Here is a 19,829-nt window from a genome sequence, read left to right on the forward strand (position 1 = left end):
CCACGTTTTTGAGTAAACTGGAATCTGTAGCAATACGCACGTGGCCTTATTTTCCTGATCATTTATATTATTCTTCCGGGTCTATGCATTGTTAACATTTTTAGTTTATTATTTTTTCCATTTTATTTTTTCATATCATCTTTTTATTTCTGTTTTTCTATTTGTTATAGTTTTTTCCTTGTCTTTGTGCACAATTTATCTGGATCAGTTATTTCTGCATTTCGTATAGGATTCATGTTTTTCATATAGGATGCTCTTTAGTTCTTATGTATAAGGCCCCATGCACACGACCGTGATTTTCATCCGTAATTACGGAATCTGTAATTATGGATGAAATTGCGGATCTATTCATTTCTATTGGCCACAGACACCTTTCCGTATATTTATAGATGTGCGTCCGGGCCGTAGAAATGATCCGCAAATTATAGTACATGTCCTATTCTTGGCACTTCTGCAATTGCGGACGGCTATGGATGTGTATCTGTAGCCGTCGGATTTGTATTTGCAGCAGTAAAAACCATTACGGTCGTGTGCATGAGTCCTTACTGATTGTTTTTCATTTTGACTCTGTATGTCATAATGACACAATTTAATACACATATATTTGGTATCCCCACAACTGTAAAAACCTGTACAGTAAATGTATAACATCAATTATGATGATCGGTGTCCAGCATAAAAAAAAATTAAATGGTGGTGGTGGTGAAATTTATTTTCTTTCTGCAAATGCCATGTATGCATCAAAAAAAGGCACCTAAATAAAGTGCAACACCAGAAGGCAGAACCACCGCTATATTAGGTACAGGGGCAGCAGCATGATTGGGCCTTTGCTGCCCGGCCCGACGCATAACATTTATGTGCAGGGCTGGGCGGCACTCCCCCCTTATGCCCGGTGGCGTCGCTAGCACCAGGCATTCGGGGCCCTGGGCAACTGCCACATTGTAACTGTATATTGTAACTGTTTCCTTAGGACGCACATACAATTGAATATTATGGCGGTGGAGGGAGCTAGCTCCCTGCTCTGCCATTCACTAGGCACCAGGCCACGTTAGGCTTGCAGCCTATAAGGCGCAGGGACAGAATCCCTGCACATTCTGACACAATGACGTCACTGGATCACGCCGTGGATTAAACTTCATAAAAAATCATGAAAACGAAACTTATCTTTCTACAGTGAGCACTGATGAGATCCTGCTATCTGAAGATGGTGCACAGTGTGATCGAGTAGGTAAGGTGTCATAGGGTTACCCAATTTACTAAAGCTTGTGGGAACTTTGGGGCCCATTTATCAACCAGGCATATGACGATACAAAGCCTGATTGCATACATGTATTTTGTGTTTATATATATATAGTTCCAGATGGCTGAGCTTCTCATTGAGTAGAAATATTCTGATATAGCCGGAGGTGGAACTTCAAGCTCTTCGGCCCCAATGCAAAATCTGTAACAGGGCTACCATATATACCATATATCATTTATATTATGCATTGATTTGCATTCTTTAACATTACTACATTTGTATACACACATGTATAATAGTGACATAACCTAAATTGATGTATCTTTTTAATTCAATGTCTAAAAGGTTTCTGCCCAAAAATTGAATGTGGGACCTTGGAAATGAAGGTAACTCTACCGGTAATTGAGCTTCAGTCTGCGAATGTGGACATAGAGAACATCCATCTGTTAGACAGACGTTGTCGGGGATTTCTGAATGTTGATGGCATCTTATCCATAACTATGACTCGCAAAGAAGGAGTATGCGGGACTCTGCTTACTGTAAGTAATCTATAACTCTGCATAGGTATACATATATACTGCTCATATGTTCAGTCTGTACTAACAGGACATCCACTGTATATATGGTAAAGCAGACACTCCGCTTGGATCTTGAGTGAAAGTCCATATAAAAGCATATGAAAAGCAAAGCAATAGAGCGTTGTATATTGTTAGTTTATTGTTTCATGGTGCGTCCTATAATGTTATAAAATGTTCACTCGTGGAGTGTTTGTTGCTTATTTTTGGTGTTGATTTAAACTATATTAAAATGAATGTGATTAATAACCTTATACTCTACAAGGTTCACCTGGTAAAAGTGACGATACACTTTAAAATATTGGTGAATTTGTTATCATAGAAAAGTTGATAATTGACCAGTGACAAATTGTGTAAAAACTACATATATATATATATATATATATATATATATATATATATATATATATATATATATATATATATATATATATATATATATATTTATTTATTTATATTTACATATATTTATAATTGAGAGATATAGATATATAGAGGTATATATATATTATGGTTGCACGATGCATCAAAATATACTATTTAGATTCCGTGCACCCTGAAATGGTTCAAAACCGTCAACTTAGTATTGTGGTCAGAGCCGGGCTGCGGCTGTGTAATACAGCCATTGCCCCGCTCCTGGCAACAAGTGTGTGCGTGCGGTCAGGATGATGTGATGTGGCTGGCCCTAGACTTATGAGTTCTGGCACTGAAGACAGAGAACATGGCGGCCGAACTGGAAAACACACCCATGTTCTTTCTATCTTCAGAGACGGCGCCGTCACTCATTAGTGCAGCGATGGCCGCATCACCTCATGCTGACTGCGCGAGCACACTTGTTGTCAGGAGTGGGGCAATGGCTGTATTACACAGCCGCCGCTCCGCTCTAATGGCTGAGATCAGAGAAACCCCTCATCTCCGCCGCTATTCCCTCAAAGCTGACCACAGGATTCAAGGGGAAAATGAGAAGGGGGTGCCACTTGGATCGCATCACAGGTAATCCCTGTGGCGTGATTGAGGGACATACCATATACAGGGTTGCCAGCTACACTTCCGAAATTTCTGGACAACTGAGCTAAAATTCATGGACAGACCAAAATTTTTACGGAGACATTACAAAATCGTTGCCTGTGCAGGGTGCTAGGAGTGACTCACCAATCACAGCTCCGCTTGTAGCTTTCCCCGCTAACTTAGGTGATGTTTGCTCTGATTAGTCGCTCACTTTCCTTTTTTTCCTCCATCCGGCTCAGACCGCTGTGACGACTTATTCCAGCCACGACTCGTCTCTGCAGAATGTGACACACAGACATGTTGGTTTCTCGCTTTACCAGCACCCACCACACCTACAGTATACCCCATCCTCTAAACAAACTCTTAATCCACAGTGCCCCAGACAATAATAATAATCTCTCAGTGCTCAACACAATAAAAGTGCCCCTCAGTAACCCTTGTAGATAGCCACACACAGCTCCCCCCCTTGTAGATAGCCACACTGCACCCCCTTGCAGATAGCCACACAGCTCCCTCTTGTAGATAGCCACACACAGCTCCCCCCTTGTAGATAGCCACACACATCACCTCCCTTGTAGATAGCCACACAGCCTCATCCTTGTAGATAGCCACACAGCTCCCCCTTGTAGATAGCCCCACCCTTGTAGATAGCCACACAGCTCCACCCTTGTAGATAGCCACACAGCCCCCCTTGTAGATAGCCACACAGCTCCCCCTATGTAGATAGCCACACACAGAACCCCCTCTTCTCTTGTACTTAGTGCCAACAGAGAAGAAAACGGAGTATAAAGCCATGTGTGTGTATATATATATATATATATATATATATATATATATATAAAAATATCAAAATCTTTATTATTCATAGAAATGGGACAAACATTTAAAAGAAGTACATGATTAATGAGACGACTCTAAAAAAGTTACAGATTATAGAATGAGGTCAGACTTTCCATGTATTGAAGAGGATTTGTCTCATTTCTGTGATTAATAAAGATTTTTATATTTTTATATATATATATATATATATATATATATATATATACATGGCTTTATACTCCGTTTTCTTCTCTGTAAAAAATGTCTATTAAGGAGTTGCCTTTGCATTGAAAGAGGGAGGATGCCTCTTTAGGATCATTGCCTAGCCCGTTACTATAATGCTCTAGGAGTTTATATAATTGGATTACTGCAAACAGAGTGGAGAGCGGTAGGGCCAGTTCACACAGAGTTTTTTTGACGCGGAAAACGCGTCGGAAAACGCGCCAAAGAAATGGCCGAAAATGCAGGGCCAGTTCACACTGAGTTTTTTTATGCGGAAAATTTGTCGGAAAGCGCGCCAAAAATGCCTCCCATTGATTTTAACGGGAGGGCGGAGGCGTTTTTTCCCGAGAACGGAAAAACCGTCTGGCGGGAAAAAGAAGCGACATGCCCTATCTTCGGGCATTTACATCTCTGACCTCCCATTGACATCAATAGGAGGCAGAGAAAGCGTATTTCACAGCGAAAAATGACGCAAAAAAAAACACGGCAAACGGCGTGCAGGCAGATCAAAATCTAGATGGAATTTTGAGGCAGAATTTCTGCTTGCAAAAAACTCAGTGTGAACATAGCGCTACCACTCTCCACTCTGCCTGACACCACTCACCGTCACGAGTAGGAGGAGGTGGTCATGCGGCGAAGCGGAGGATCACTTTACTGGGGTCGGCGACAGCGACGGCACAGGACTGGACCAGACCAGTCACCTGACCACATGTCAGGTGACTGGTTTGGTTCTCTCCCAGCACGACCTCACTTTCCAGCAACCGTCCTGCATATTTTCAGTTTTTTTTTTATTTTTAGCTTTTTGTTCACAACAGATTTTATAGAGACGTGTACAACATTTTTAGTTGTGAGTTCAGAGATTTTGAGCTCTGAAGCAGGAAAGTCAACCCCTACTATATATACTGTAGATAAAGTATGAAATAAATCAGTACAGAATTTTGGACCTTTTCTGGTGACATAGATACATGGTTTTCCACATATAAACGTTATAGGTACCATTAATGTACATGACATACATTTATTATTCTCAATGCTCTGTAATCATTCTGAGGCTCCTTCTTACACTATGTTAATGGGGATACAATTGTGGTTTTTTTTTTTTTATTTATTTTTTTTTACCGGAAACTAATAAATGAACAGAACTGTATACCAACACGTTACATATGTCTTGCATGCTGTAGCTTATGCACTTTTTTGTGGTGTTGTATACAGTAGTAGGCAAAAAACAACAACTATCCTGTGGTAAACAGTGTATATTTGGATAAAAATAAAATTGTATACAAATTTGGGCCCCTTTTATATCATATATGGAAGATTCGTTATTTTTAGATTGAATAGGAGGATCGAAGTGTGGCTCAAGAGACAGGGGAAGCATTCATTAATATTTCCTTAGGGAATTTGCTCCTCTCGCTTGAGCCACACTTCAAATCTACTTTAGATCTAAAAAGTTGTACGGGAAAACAGATCTCCCATACATGATGTACAAGGGGTCTTATTTATTTGACACAACCCATAAATGTAACGTAATAAGGAGCCTTATTGAACTGGCCATGTAGATGTAGCATTTTAAAATTTCTATGGCTGCCCATCCCCCACTGACTACAGACTGCCCAATATATGGCACTCTGCATATGGATAATGGCTCTCAGACTGCAGTAAAATTGATGTATAATAATTGCATAACGTAATATAATGTTTGTGTTGTGTATATTACAATATTGTACTTATATTCATTTCCCCATTCTAAATTATTAACAATGTCCAGATTTACAAATATCAATTAGAATTACATAGATTTTCCTTTTTCTTATTACAGATGACAGAGACACATGCAACATATAAGAACACCATCTTTCTACCACCTGATCCAGTTGCGATTATCGTTCGAGAATTACGTAACATCAATGTGGCCTGCACTTATCCTCTGGAGCAGATAATAAACTCAGAGCTTCCTGCAGAAAATAGTAGAAAATAAAAAAAGAAAAAAGAGTTTTCCATTGATGGTGCTAATAATTTTAGAAGCCATACACAATTTGTGAGACAGATTAAAGGAGTTTTTCGGTTTTACATAAATAAAATTTCTAAACAATATACTTTATGTTTCAATTCCTCACAATTTTTAAGATCCCTGTTTGCTGAAAACCTTCTTCAGCAAACAGGAATATGAGATTATCAACACTGGATACAATTGACACAAACGACTATCAGTAAGGGTATGTTCACACGGCTTATTTTCGTCTGTTTTTAAGGCCACAAACGGCTGATAAATCAGATGCAGAACGCCTCCAAACAACAGCCCATTGATTGCTCCCGGTCCAGCCTCAGTACCTCTGAGGATATGTTAAGATGGTTGTGGATCAGGGGCTATTTGCCAATGAGGAGTAACCATCTCCCCTTTTCACTCCCCTCCAAATAAAAGGCCCACCTTTTTCCGGGGGCTTCCTCTTGCCCCTGTTTCAGTTGTCTATTTCCTTTATTTTACATGGGACCATGATCGGTTGGGCACAGGCTTAGGGTCCTCTAGAAGAGGCTGGACGCGGCCGCAGGGTGAAGGGAAGCCGACATGACCGTCCTGGTAGGGAAAGGGTTAATGAGTTGAGGGAGAGTTGGAAGGAGCTGAAGGAGGGACGGGGAGGAGTTAAGGGGGACGGGGGGCCGTTACTGCGCTTCCCGCTGTTTCTCGGCATTGAGCCGGAAGCAGCGGGAGGAGTAACATAGAAGCAAGTAAGCTCCCCGTTGCCCGGCTTTTAGAAATGTCAGAAGCCCTTATGTTAGAGCGGCTGCGTGCCGCTGCTGTGCACCACGGTCCCGGATGGCTAGAGGAGACCGTGGCTGCAATAACGAGGATCCCGGACGCCGTTTCGCCACGTCGGGCACGGCGTTCGGGGTCTGTTGAAAGGGACAGGCTCCCCTCCCCCGGCCCCCTTACGAGCATGGCTATGGCGGCGGGGGGGGAGTCGGCAACAACCGCTCCTGCGCTGGGCAGGCAGAGAGCGGTGCCAGGGGTGACGGCGACGCAGGCTGGGTTGACCCGTCCCTCTCGGCGGTCCCGACCTCCAGAGCGCCTCAGTCCGGAGGTAGTCCCGCGGACACGGCGTCGCAGAGGGAGCCCGATCCCAGACGCTGCAGGCCAGGCAGCTGGGAGGACCACCCCTTCCCAGGCCCTGCGTCCTGGCAGGAATCCCAGGCCGCGACGGGGTCCGGCGGTAAGCAGGGAGTCGCAGGCTGGGCTCCCTGTCACCCCTCCCCCATCAGATGGAAGATTTGGAGAACAAGGTACGGCCGCCCCGCATGGTGATGTTCCGGCCAGGGGGCAGGCTTCGTCAGGATCGTCTAGACGGACGCCTAGATCTGCAGCGACGTCGAGGCAACAGGTCCGGTCGGAAGTCTGGGTCCCGGCGGTCGGGCGGCAGGTTGCCGGCCCATCGGTCAGCGCGTCCTCATCCCCGTTCCGAAGATGTCGTTGGGAGGGACAGTCGTCGGCGAGAGAAGAACTGGAGGAAGGTGAACTGGACGTGTATCGTCGAGGTCAGGATGGTCCGGCTGACGGGAACACAGCGCCTGTGCAGCCCGGTGAGTGTATAACTCCATCATTGTCTTATCCAGCGATTTTTATGTCGGGTGTCGGCGGGGGGGCGGCTAGTATTGCATCGGGGGCCGGTAGTGGCGCGGGCGGACGCGACGGAGCAGGTTTGGCAGACTTAGTGGGTTGCTTACGGGAGCTGGTGGGGCGCCTGGATAGGGCCGCGGCGCCGGTAGTAACGGAAGTGTCTCCTGCGGTAGTTTGGGAAGGCCCCAGGGACGTGGGATCGTTACAGGCGCGTCCTGTGGTGGCGGTTAGAGAGGCGGTCGCGGTGTCGGTACAGACCGAGGCACAGAAGGACGGCGATCGAGTGCGTATGGACGATCGTGCTCGGGGGGAGGTGTATGTTTGTTTTGAGGGTCCGTTGGGGGCGCATTTAAAGCAGGAGGTGCGTGATCGGATCTGGAAAGACGAATATGTTGAAATTTTTTCTCTCTTGCCGCTGGCTAAATTTAATTTGGATAAGAGCAAGCGGGATGAGAGTAAAAAGGACGAGGAGGAACGGCGGCGGTATAGGCTTATCCCGCAGACGTTCGTTAATTGGTCGCAGGCGTTCGCCATATTGGCTAGTGTGATAGGGGAAAAGGCGCCGGAAAATTGTTCGGCGTTGTTTTGTTATTTTGATGCCATTGGGGAGGCTCATAGGGCGTATGGGGGTCAGGCGTGGCTGCGATATGATGAGCAATTCCGTCAGCGGAAGGCGGTTCGGCCGGCGATTCGGTGGGACCAGAAGGATATTGCTCTCTGGTTACGGGTTACGGCTCCGGTTAGGCAGCCCTTTCCCGGGAGCGGTGGCCAGGGAGGCCAGTCTAGTCAGAGTGGACAAAGCGGCGGGGGAAAGGCGGGGTTTTGCTGGCAATTCAATGAAGGTCAGTGCAAGTTCGGGGCCACGTGCAAGTTCAAGCACGTGTGCTCCGAGTGTAATGGTGCATCACACGGGGCGGCAAAATGTCTGCGAAAAAAGAGGTCAGGGAACCAGCACAGGGCTGGTCAAGGGGGTGTCGCCGGTGAGGGTGGAAAGGATGGCCCCTTATCTAAGTGAGTATCCGGATAGGGCGGCAGCTAAGTTGCTTTATGAAGGGTTTCGTGTTGGTTTTGTTATTCCTCCGCCTCCTTATGAGGTTCCGGTTACGCAGAGGAATTTAAAATCGGCTTACTTGCATGCGGAAGTCGTGTCGGAAAAGTTGTTAAAAGAAGTTTCGTTGGGGCGCATGTCGGGGCCATTTGTTGAGTCGCCGGTAAAAGATTTAGTTGTGTCCCCTTTGGGTATTGTCCCTAAACGCGAGCCCGGAAAGTTTCGTTTGATTCAACATTTATCGTATCCCAAAGGTTCGTCGGTAAATGACGGGATTGATCACGAGTTGTGTTCCGTAGTTTATACCTCATTCGATAAGGCGGTGGGGTTAGTGCGGGCTGCGGGTCCGGGGGCGCTGCTAGCAAAAACCGACATCGAGGCGGCGTTCAGGTTGTTGCCGGTCCATCCAGAAAGCCAACGGCTGTTGGGTTGTTTTTGGAATGGGGCCTTTTACGTGGATCGGTGCCTTCCGATGGGGTGTTCTCTTTCTTGTGCATACTTCGAGGCGTTTAGTAGCTTCGTGGAGTGGGTAACGAGGGGAGTATCCGGGGTCGATTCGTTGATCCATTACTTAGATGATTTTTTGTGCGTTGGCCCGGGGGGTTCGCCGGTTTGCGGTAATTTGCTTCATGCACTACAGAAGGTGGCGAGGGATTTTGGGATCCCTTTGGCGCCGGAAAAAACGGAGGGCCCGGTAGCGACGATTTGTTTCTTGGGAATCGAAATTGACTCGGTGGCAATGGAGTGTCGGCTCCCGGCGGATAAGTTGGGTGCTTTGAGGCTGGAGGTTCGACGGGCTTGTAGAATGAAGAAAATGGCGCTGAGGGAGCTTCAGTCGCTGCTGGGGAAGTTGAATTTCGCCTGCCGGATTATGCCAATGGGGAGGGTGTTTGGTAGGAGGTTGGCGGCGGCAACGGCGGGAGTGCGCGCGCCGCATCATTTTGTGCGGCTCAAGGAGGAGCACCGAGCTGATCTTCAGGTTTGGGATGACTTCTTGGGCCAGTACAATGGTCGCTCGCTATGGATGGCTCCTGCGCAGGATACGAGTGATTTGAATATTTTTACGGATGCGGCTGGGGTGGGTGGTTTTGGAGCTTATGGGGGAGGTCCGTGGTGCGCGGGTCAATGGCCGGCTAGCTGGGTGTCCAGTGGACTCACGCGGAATCTGGCCCTGCTCGAGCTGTTTCCCATCGTGGTGGCGGCTACCATTTGGGGGGACAAGCTCAGGGATAAGAAGGTCCGTTTTTACTGCGACAACATGGGGGTGGTGCTGGCCATTAATAACATCACGGCGTCCTCTCCTCCGGTAGTTCAATTGTTGCGACATTTAGTGTTGGTGTGTTTGTCATTGAACGCGTGGGTGGTGGCGGTGCATGTCCCGGGTGTTCAGAATTGTATCGCTGATGCTCTTTCTCGCTCGCAGTGGGACCGGTTTCGGCAATTGTCACCGGGAGCGGAACGTCTCGGGTTGGCGTGTCCGGAGCATCTGTGGGATCTGGTATCGGTCCCGTAGAGCAGCTGTTAAAAAGGTCTTTGGCGCGCGCGACGTGGAGTGCGTATGCTGCGTGTTGGAGGCAGTGGGAGGAGTGGTTAAGAGAGTTGGGTGACGTCAATACGGATAGAGACAGGTTGGTGGCACTTTTGTACTGGTTAGGGGACGCCTGGGAGTCGGGGTTTTCAGTAGCGAAGGTGAACCGGTTCATATCTGCGGTGGCGTTTGGGTTTAAGCTGCGGGGTTTTCGGGATGTATCGAAGGAATTTCTGGTATCGCAGGCTTTGAAGGGGTTGCGTCGAGGTAGGGTGGAGGCGGATAGTAGAAGGCCGGTGTCGTTTGCTTTGCTTAAATCGTTGGGCGGTTCATTAGCATCGGTATGTCGTTCTTCAGACGAAATGCATTTGTTTCGATTGGCTTTTTCGTTAGCGTTTTTTGGAGCATTTAGAATAGGTGAGTTGGTGTCGCCAAGTACAAAACGGGCAGGGGGGCTGAGATCTGGGGAGGTGAGCCTATTTGCAGATCGGCTAGAGGTATGGTTGCGTCGATCAAAAACTGACCAAGTAGGGAAGGGAAAGTTGATAGTTTTGTTCGCTCTCCCGGGGTCGGTCATGTGCCCTGTAGAGTGCATGCGGGGTTTTACGCAAAACGGGGGGTCTCCAGATTTGCCTTTGTTACGTCATATGGACGGGTCGTTTTTGTCCAGGTTTCAGTTTGGAGCTGTATTTAAAAAATGTTTGACGGCGGTTGGTGTTGCGGCAGGCTCATATTCATCTCATTCCTTCAGGATTGGCGCAGCAACGGAAGCGGGGCGCTGGGGGTTGGATGATGAAGGGGTGAGGCGTATTGGTCGTTGGGAGTCTAAAAGGTTTAAGTCCTATGTCCGCCCCCATATGTTATGATTGGGGTTGTTTACGCTTTACAAATGTTATATTGGTGGTGCCTAATTTTTTTTTCCGTTTCAGATTCGCCTCCTTGTCTGGTGTGGTTGATGGGTCATTCGTACGTGCACTGGGGGGCTTTGAGGGCGGACGTCCGCCCGGATGGTCGCCAGTTGCGCATTCCGCGACAGGATGCGGTTGTGCATTGGCTGGGTTTTAGAGGTATGTCGTGGAACAGGGTGTTGGCGGAATTCCAGACATATGCGCGGCTTGATAGGGTTCCGGAGGTTTTAGTGTTGCACGTGGGTGGGAATGACTTAGGAGTCCGCCCTTTTCGTGAGTTGGTGCGGGATATAAAACATGATATGTTGTGTTTGTGGGTATCTTATCCCAAGTTGGTGGTAGTGTGGTCGGACATAGTCCCAAGAAAGCATTGGCGGTTAGCTAGATCGGTGGAGAGAGTCAATAAGGCTCGCATAAAGGTTAACCGGGCGGTGTCCCGTTTTGTGGCAAAGAACGGGGGCATTTGCGTAAGGCATAGGGATTTGGAGTCAGGAGTGGGGAATTTCTGGAGAAGTGACGGGGTTCATCTGACCGAGGTTGGCATTGATCTTTGGAGCTTGGCGATAGCAGAAGGCATAGAAAGGGCGGTGGTGGTGTGGAGGAACTCACAGGCTTAAGGGGGTCAAGGCCTGTTTCGCTGTGGCGGGGGGAGTCCTTGAGGCCAGTCAGTACAAAATGGTGGGGGGGTCGCATCGGGGGTATGCGTCCCCCAAAAAAGGTACATGGTTGAAGACTTCATCGGGTGTTATCCCTTTGAAGTGGTCTTCTGGTAGAAGGTATATCACTTGAAGGCTTCATCGGGTGTTATCCCTTTGAAGTGGACTTCTAGTGGTCGGTATATCACTTGAGGGCTTCATCGGGTGTTATCCCCTTGAAGTGGACTTCTAGTGGTTGGAGCCATCTGCAGAGGTGAACGGTGCTTCCGAGCTGGTTTACGGCTGGAGGTAATTGGTGGTTTGCAGATGGCTAATTCGGTGTGTTCTTAATAAGGAACATCTGAAGGGGCTTCAAGGACTTCCTCTGCTCGGGTTAATGTTAACGGTTAATTGTTATTTATGATTCTGACCCATGTTGGGTCATGTGAATTATTAGGAGGAATTCTCTGGTGGATTCCTAACTAGTTATCCGAATGTTTCGGATTTAAATTGTTTTTATAAAACTGTGAAATTAATAAACGGCTGCTGTGGCCATTTCACATCCAACCTCGGTGTCACGTGTCTTTACTAAGTGGGGGTGGGGGGGATAGTATGGTCTAAGGTTAACACACGACTCTACCTAGGCAGGTCATGCACGGCCCGACATGGGCTGTGCAAACCAGTGCCTGTCGACAGACAGCTTGTTGATCGGTGATCATGCTCCTTCCACAAGGAGCTATGTATGAGGACGAGATCTTGTTGATCGGTGATCATGCTCCTTCCACAAGGAGCTATGTATGAGGACTAGATCTCATTACTACCATTGCTTTTCCTTATACATTTCCATCATATCAGCAGCACAACTCCCTGCTGCATAAACGATACGATCAGCCAATGACCGAGCGTTTGCTCATTCATTGGCTGATCATTGCCCTGTCTACACAGGTCAATAATTGGCCAGTTTAAAAGGGCCTTTACATGACCATGGACAGAATTGTATCCACTGGAAGTGAACATTTCTCAGTATGCTGCGGCTCATACAACCTACTGATGCCGGGCAGCGTCAGGACGTTGGATGTGATGTAGCACTGATGACATTGAGTGCTGCGTCACATATAAGGCCCTGATGCTGCCCGGCGTCAGGACCTTGTATGAGCCGTGTGTCATGCTGAAAGAGCCTGAGGGGTCACTGAAGGGAAAAAAAGGAGTGGTGAGTATGCATGTCTTTATTTTATGAAACGCCAGTCTTAATTCATTTGCCCCACAAACTCCATGCAGATATCCTGGTTGTTACTGAAAGTCTCCCAGCAATACACTTAGCTTTTTTGGGGTCTATCTATGACTACCGTAAAATCACATCTAAGCTAACGACAACTGAATCAATTGTACTGCACTGGCTGGACACTGTTATATGGGAACCCGGCCTTAGCTACTCTTCTCAGCAAAAAAAAGATAATTAAACTAAGGATAATAATAAAAAAAATGATAAATCGTTTCTTGTTGGCAGCAGCAGGATCTGCTGATAATTATTTTATGTTTATATCTAGCTTACGGTATTCATGCGTTAAAGGGGAGAGGGCCTAAAGCCCCATGCACACGAACGTGCTTTTGCGGCCGCAATTCCCCCGAAAATCCACGGGAGTATTGCGGCCCCATTCATTCCTATGGGGATATGCACAAGACCGTGGTTTTCACGGTCCGTGCATGGCCCCGGACTGCAGAAAGAACGGGCAAGCCTTATTACGGCCGTGTTCTGCGGTCCGGGCTCATTGAAAAGAATGGCCGCGGCCATGTGCACAGCCCCCGATTTGCGGGCGGCTCGTAGCTGACACTCCGTGGCCGGCCGCCCGAAAATCACGGGCGTGCACATGGTTACAGTCGTTTGCATGAGGCCTTAAAGATAAAAAAAATTCTTCTAGTTGGATTCTATTCTATAAATATGTATGTATATATATATATATATGTATATATATATATATATGTATATATATATATATATATATATATATATATATATATATACACCAGTAGAAAAAACGGCAGCACTCAAATTCAGTATATAGGTTCCAGAAATGAAGGGTGCCAGCTGATAGTCCCGATCCAAAGACCATACGTATATCCAAAAAGAAAATTCAGCAGCACTCCAATGATCAAAGTGAAAAAAAGTGAACTTTATTGAGCCAATTTGTATGTATCACTATGCTTGAGAAAGGTCCCAAGGTGGGACGGAAACGTTGCATTGCCATGTTGGCTCAATAAAGTTCACTTTTTTTCACTTTGATCATTGGAGTGCTGCTGAATTTTCTTTTTGGATATATATATATATATATATATATTGTATTATAGCATATTCAGTGCTTTGGCCCCAACCAATCCCATATTTGGGGCATGTCTAATTGTGGAAAAATTCCTTAAAAATCTGAACATTACAAAAAATGACCATTCATGAACTCTCCCTTTGTACATATTGTATGCTTTATTGCTCCATATACACGTACATCACCAAACCTTTGTCCCTAACTGGTACTGTGTCCATTTTCAGGAGAAAAAAGTGTAATTCCTTTTATTCATCCATCGCGCCCTCTCTGACTTATCTATTGTGCTGGAAGTAATTTTGACATCAGCTCCAAAGTTACCTCCACGTGACAATTGTTCCTCATCAGAACATATTTAGCCATCAGAACCGGCCTCTCACTCTGGGATGATGAGCAATTAACTAGGCTGCATCTGTGCTAGGGCCCATAGCTGCAGCAGCCTCCTGGAGAGCTAGCAGTGGTTGGGAGGTAGCCCACACAGTGAAGAAAGCTAGCTAGGCAGTAAGAGGAGGAACGTAAAGGAGACATTCAGAATGTCAAAGACAAGAGTGAGTCTGCAGTGTCCAAACAAACAAAAACGACTTAGTAATTGCCGGATCTCATACAAAAAGTCTTTAGGGGCCTTCTTAGTTAGCAGCCAGTGACCACCAACCACAAAAGGGGCGATAGGCCCGAACCACGCAGAAGCAGTCACTATCTTGCAAGCTACTAGGCCTAAGCAGGCGACCCCCTTCACGGGAAAAAAGGAGGCATTTTTAACTTTAAAAGGAAGTAGTATTCCAACTTTATTCAACCCGTATTAAAATCCAATGCATAAAGGGGTGGATGCATCAAAAGCGGGCCTACGCGTTTCGGACAAGTCACTTGTCCTTACTCGTGGAGTGTTCTATGTGCTACAAAGTACAACTTGCATTTATATCCGATGACTTGCCTCAAGGGAGTGGTGCCTTTGACCCTTACTCTGCCACTCACACAGAACAACAAGCAACCTATCTTGCCAGCCTGCTCCGTCTGTATATAGCTGTAACTACGTGCTGTTGCTTCCACAGCGGGAAGAATGTATATAATATTTGTGGCCGAATACACCATCGGCAACGGTACACACTGTACACATTATTGAGCTGAAAGGTAAAGTGGTTACGCTAACTTCCTGCTTTGTTTCATCTTTTTCCGTGACATTTCTGCAGGGGCTCTACCATCACACCATAACCACCCCCACCTTACACGTTGACCACATCTCCTGTAGCAGTTGCACTATGTGTAAAACTAGAATCCTTCCCATCTCTTTCTACCTTGTAATCATTATCACTTTCTAGTTGTTGCCTAAGAAGAGTTTCCTCTAACTTCTATCAGAACTTTTGGTAAGACTTGCCTTTTTCTTTCTTTACCTCTACTTGGCCTACAGTGAAGTTGTAGTGCCTGCTTGTACTTTTAATTGTTAGTAGTGAGAAAATTATTGGTGCGAAGTACTCTGAAGGGTTGAGTAGGTGGTCTAGGTCTGATGGCAGCACATGCTACAAGTAGGAGAATCAGGATCACATGCAAAAACATAATGAAAAAAAATTTGGAGACAGACACTGTGCAAGCAGAAACTCAGCAAACGGGGCCAAAAGACTATATAAGTAGAATTGGAATACCCTTTAAAACACATAAAGGGCCAAAGCGGACTATCAAAATACTACAAGCTTCATACCAGTGTCGTGGAAATCATTGGCTCAAAATATATTAGACTGAAATTCATACGAGTCCAAACAGACTCTCAGGCCAGACCCCATTATTCAGTATCCCAATTAGGATATTTCACCGAAATATATCGAGAGAGGAGAAGAAAACACACAGACGCTGCTGATATGCTCAAAATACTCCTCTGAAGGTTTATTTCCAAGCTCAAACTATAATACTGAAATTCAGAAGGGGTGTAGGCTTGAGGTTAACCAATCAGAGACAATGTGACAATATTTGTTATTCAGTAAAAAGCATACAATAAGATACATCATTATAATTCTTCACACATTATTTTTGCAGGTGGCCTTATCTCTTTTGGGCAGAATGTTCCCGTGCAGACTCTCTTCACACACATATTTTGGCCCTCCCTTCTCACTCCCTGTTCCTTCTCTACAAGCTACGCAAGGGAACCAAGGTCAAAGATAAAACATACGAAATCAACATTACTTGTATTAAAGGAACAATGACTTTCCTATTCACTACAAAAGAACCAAGATGGGAACTCCAGACAAGATGGCTGCTGCACGAAACTAAATCATTTAAACATTATCATAATCACTTTCACATAATACATATCTTAGTAATTCGGCATCCTGCTTGATAATTCACAATGTAATTTCATACAGAGAATATAAGCAAATAAACCATCCTTCACACCAGATTGTAAACATAGGCTAAATAATCCAGCTATTTTTTCACTTGAAGTTTGGAGTGCTGCCTGTTACTGTATCTAGAAGGGGCGATGGTCAAGTTCCTGGGGTGTGCACTCTTCCTTATTGCCGGTGCTGCTGGACTGTGGATTGTTATATATATACATAGATATTTATATATTTATACAATAGAATTCAACTAGAAGATTTAAAAAAAAAAAATCTTTTAGGCCCTCTCACCCTTAACACATGAATACCCAAAGGCTCTGTTCACATCTGCGTTGGGGTCCCGTTCTGACGTTCCGTCGGAGCTTTCCATCAGAACGGGACCCTGAACAGTCATTTCAATGGTGATGGATCCGGTGCCCATTGTTTCCGTTTGTCTCTGTTGTGCACCGGATCCATCGTTTTGCCGGAAGCAATAGCGTATTTGACAATTATTTCTTGTCTTAGCCAGACACTGGAGGGGTTTACAACTTTGTCATCAGTGTCCATAAGCAGTACAAAAAGCGCTACACGCAATGTTTTCTTGTCTAGCTCAGGAAGACATCCGGCAGCAAAACTGTGGGATCAGTTGTGTCGTCAGTTTTTGTACGCCGAAGGAAAAAAAGACTAGACGGCTGGATATATAGAAGGAGGCCTAACAAAGTAAGGCTAAGTTTACATCTCGTTTTTACTGTACGTCTGATGTGCATGTTTTGACTTGAAAAAGCAGCGTCAAAACGTGTTCCACAGCGTGTACATTGATTTCTATGGTCAGGACCTAATGGTGTAGTTTGTGCAAACGTTTTGTTTGCTTACGTTCTAGCCTTTTTTTTCTGTGTCCTGAAAAGCGTAGTCTACGTAAGCAATTTTAAACTCTACGTTTGTATATGTATATATATATAGGTTTTTGTCACCATATTTGGGAAATCCTGACTTTACAAAGTTTGATTTAGCTAAAGAACAAAAAAAAAGTATACGTTTTAAGAAGTAAGAACGGACACAAACGTATACGACGTATACTACAAAAAACGTAAGCGTGTGTTACAAATGCATATGTTTTTGTAACTTTAAAAACGTATACGTCGTTGTAGTCCTTAAACGTGTGCACAAAACGAGATGTGAAATTAGCCTTGATGGTAGAGTCGTAATTTTTATGTTCATTTTTGTGTTACTAAAGTTCTTCCTCATGGTTTCTCATAATCAGTTTATTGCTGTGTTATTTTTATAAGTCTCATGTTTGAGCATCTAAAATCACAAGTGCAGAACGATGGATTTAGTTGTCGTCAGCTTAGGCGTGATTTCACAGAAGTCATTGTCATATGTAGCCACGATATATATATGTATATATATATATATATATATATATATATATATATATATACATACATATACATATATATAGTAAATCCTTTCAAAATACGAGACAGCACAACTTGATAGTGAAAAAAGTGGATTTATTCACCACATGCGACGTTTCAGCCCTACTCCATGGGGCCTTTCTCAAGCATGAGAAAAAAACACTTTTTTCACTATCAAGGTGTGCTGTCTCGTATTTTGAAAGGATTTACTTGGTATTTGGGACATTGGTCATATGTCCAAACGAGACCTTGCACCCTGGCTGTACGTATTTTGACGAATATATACAGTATACAATATATACAGTATACAATATATAAAATATATATATATATATATACACAGTGAAGGAAATAAGTACTTGATCCCTTGCTGATTTTGTACATTTGCCCACTGTCAAAGACATGGACAGTCTATAATTTTTAGGCTAGGTTAATTTTACCAGTGAGAGATAGATTATATTTAAAAAAAAACTGAAAATCACATTGTCAAAATTATATTTATTTATTTGCATTGTGCACAGAGAAATAAGTATTTGATCCCGTTTGGCAAACAAGACTTAATACTTGGTGGCAAAACCCTTGTTGTAAGCACAGCAGTCGGACGTTTTTTGTAGTTGATGATGAGGTTTGCACATATGTTAGATGGTATTTTGGCCCACTCCTCTTTGCCCACTCCTCTATATATACATACACACTCGTTTATACAACTGATAGGATGCTTTACAATATTGTTGGTCATTCTTGTTACTTTTTGATAGATCAATCCCCCCAAAAAAAGCTAGGTTTATTACTGGGGGACAATTCCCCCTTCCCAAAAAATAAAGAAAAGCATACTAACCTCACCTCATACGGCCTTTATACGGCTGGCGGTCAAGGTCATTAAAACCCACACCATAGTAAATCTACAGCATGGGTTTTAGCTTGCTGCCCGGGCGATCAGTCATTGACTGCCGGGGACTCTGAAGAGAAGATAGAAGTAGCTTTCATAATATTTAGTTACTATAGGGTCCATACTATAGGGTTATAGGGTTAATATAGCCCCAGTTACTATAGAGTCCATGTGTGATACTGTCTGTCATACCCTGTATCTAAGCCTACCACAAGGCAGGCTTAGATACAGGACCCCAGCAGTAATGTCACACTGTAACACTTATCCTCCACTTCGGCGCTGGGTGCAGTGGATATCCCGACACCATCCAGCTTCGTGACATCATGCGCGGTGCACAGTGCTGTGACGTCATGATGCGAGAAGACGTCAGGATTTCTGCTGTGCTCGGGAAGGAGGGTAAGTATAGTGCTATTACTATAGTAACAGGGGCCGGTGAATTTTATGACATAGGCCCCAGTTACTGTAGTAAATTTTCATAGCAATTGCGACCACTGCGACCCCTGTAGCGGCAGTCGCCCGGGGCTTGGCTCCAGAGGCCCGCTTCTAGCGACGCCTCTGGCATCCCCTATAGATACGCTTATGGTCTACGGTGCTGTAAATTCGGTTTAGGCAAAACATTAGGGAAGGGCGGTCCTGGTGTTACAGAATACGGATAGTTAAACATGGGGGCAATATGTATCAGTACATAGTTTATAGTTTATGTTTTATTGTTAGTAAGTGTTATTGTGAGAATATAGTTATGCCATTAAAATACATTTAATTGAAAGGAAATTGATTTGCTTTCCATCTTTGCCCAGTTCTGCGTAGACTGAATGCTTCCTACATACATGTTTATGAGGAAGGGGAAAGAGGGAAAGAGTTATGTGATCTAATAATATTTAACTTTTATTGTTATGCATTTTATTTTATGCATAACAATAAAAGTTAAAATAGATCACATAACTCTTTCCCTCTTTCCCCTTCCTCATACACATAGCTTTATGGGTGGTGTACACCAATGTGATCTGTTGCTCACAGCATTGTGTGATAGGTGGTCCTCCACATATTACTTCCTACATACATGAATTCCCCGTATACAGTCATGTTCACATATAGTCACATTCATATTGCTGGGTGGGGACATGACATGTATGGCGGTCATCACCATGTTCACACCGCACTTACTGCCCAAATTGGAGGCCCAAGAGTTTAGCATAGCTGAAAAATAGTATATAATATTATTTAATAACAACTGTGCATGTACAGTAAGCTTTTAAGTAAAAGCTCGTTCCCAATTATTGATCTGGGTAAACAGGGCAACGATCAGCCAATGAA

At 44.7% G+C, this 19,829-nt stretch overlaps 1 long non-coding RNA gene across 1 annotated transcript; it reads left to right on the forward strand.

The window, feature by feature from the left end:
* The first annotated feature begins 1,007 nt into the window (after positions 1–1,007).
* Positions 1,008–5,866, forward strand: LOC142655707 (uncharacterized). Its single transcript, XR_012849537.1, has 3 exons — positions 1,008–1,228; positions 1,586–1,779; positions 5,681–5,866. It is a non-coding gene; the product is annotated as an uncharacterized LOC142655707 (long non-coding RNA).
* The last annotated feature ends 13,963 nt before the right edge of the window (positions 5,867–19,829 follow it).

This window comes from Rhinoderma darwinii, chromosome 6, assembly GCF_050947455.1.
Source record: "Rhinoderma darwinii isolate aRhiDar2 chromosome 6, aRhiDar2.hap1, whole genome shotgun sequence".
Classification (NCBI taxonomy): domain Eukaryota; kingdom Metazoa; phylum Chordata; class Amphibia; order Anura; family Rhinodermatidae; genus Rhinoderma; species Rhinoderma darwinii.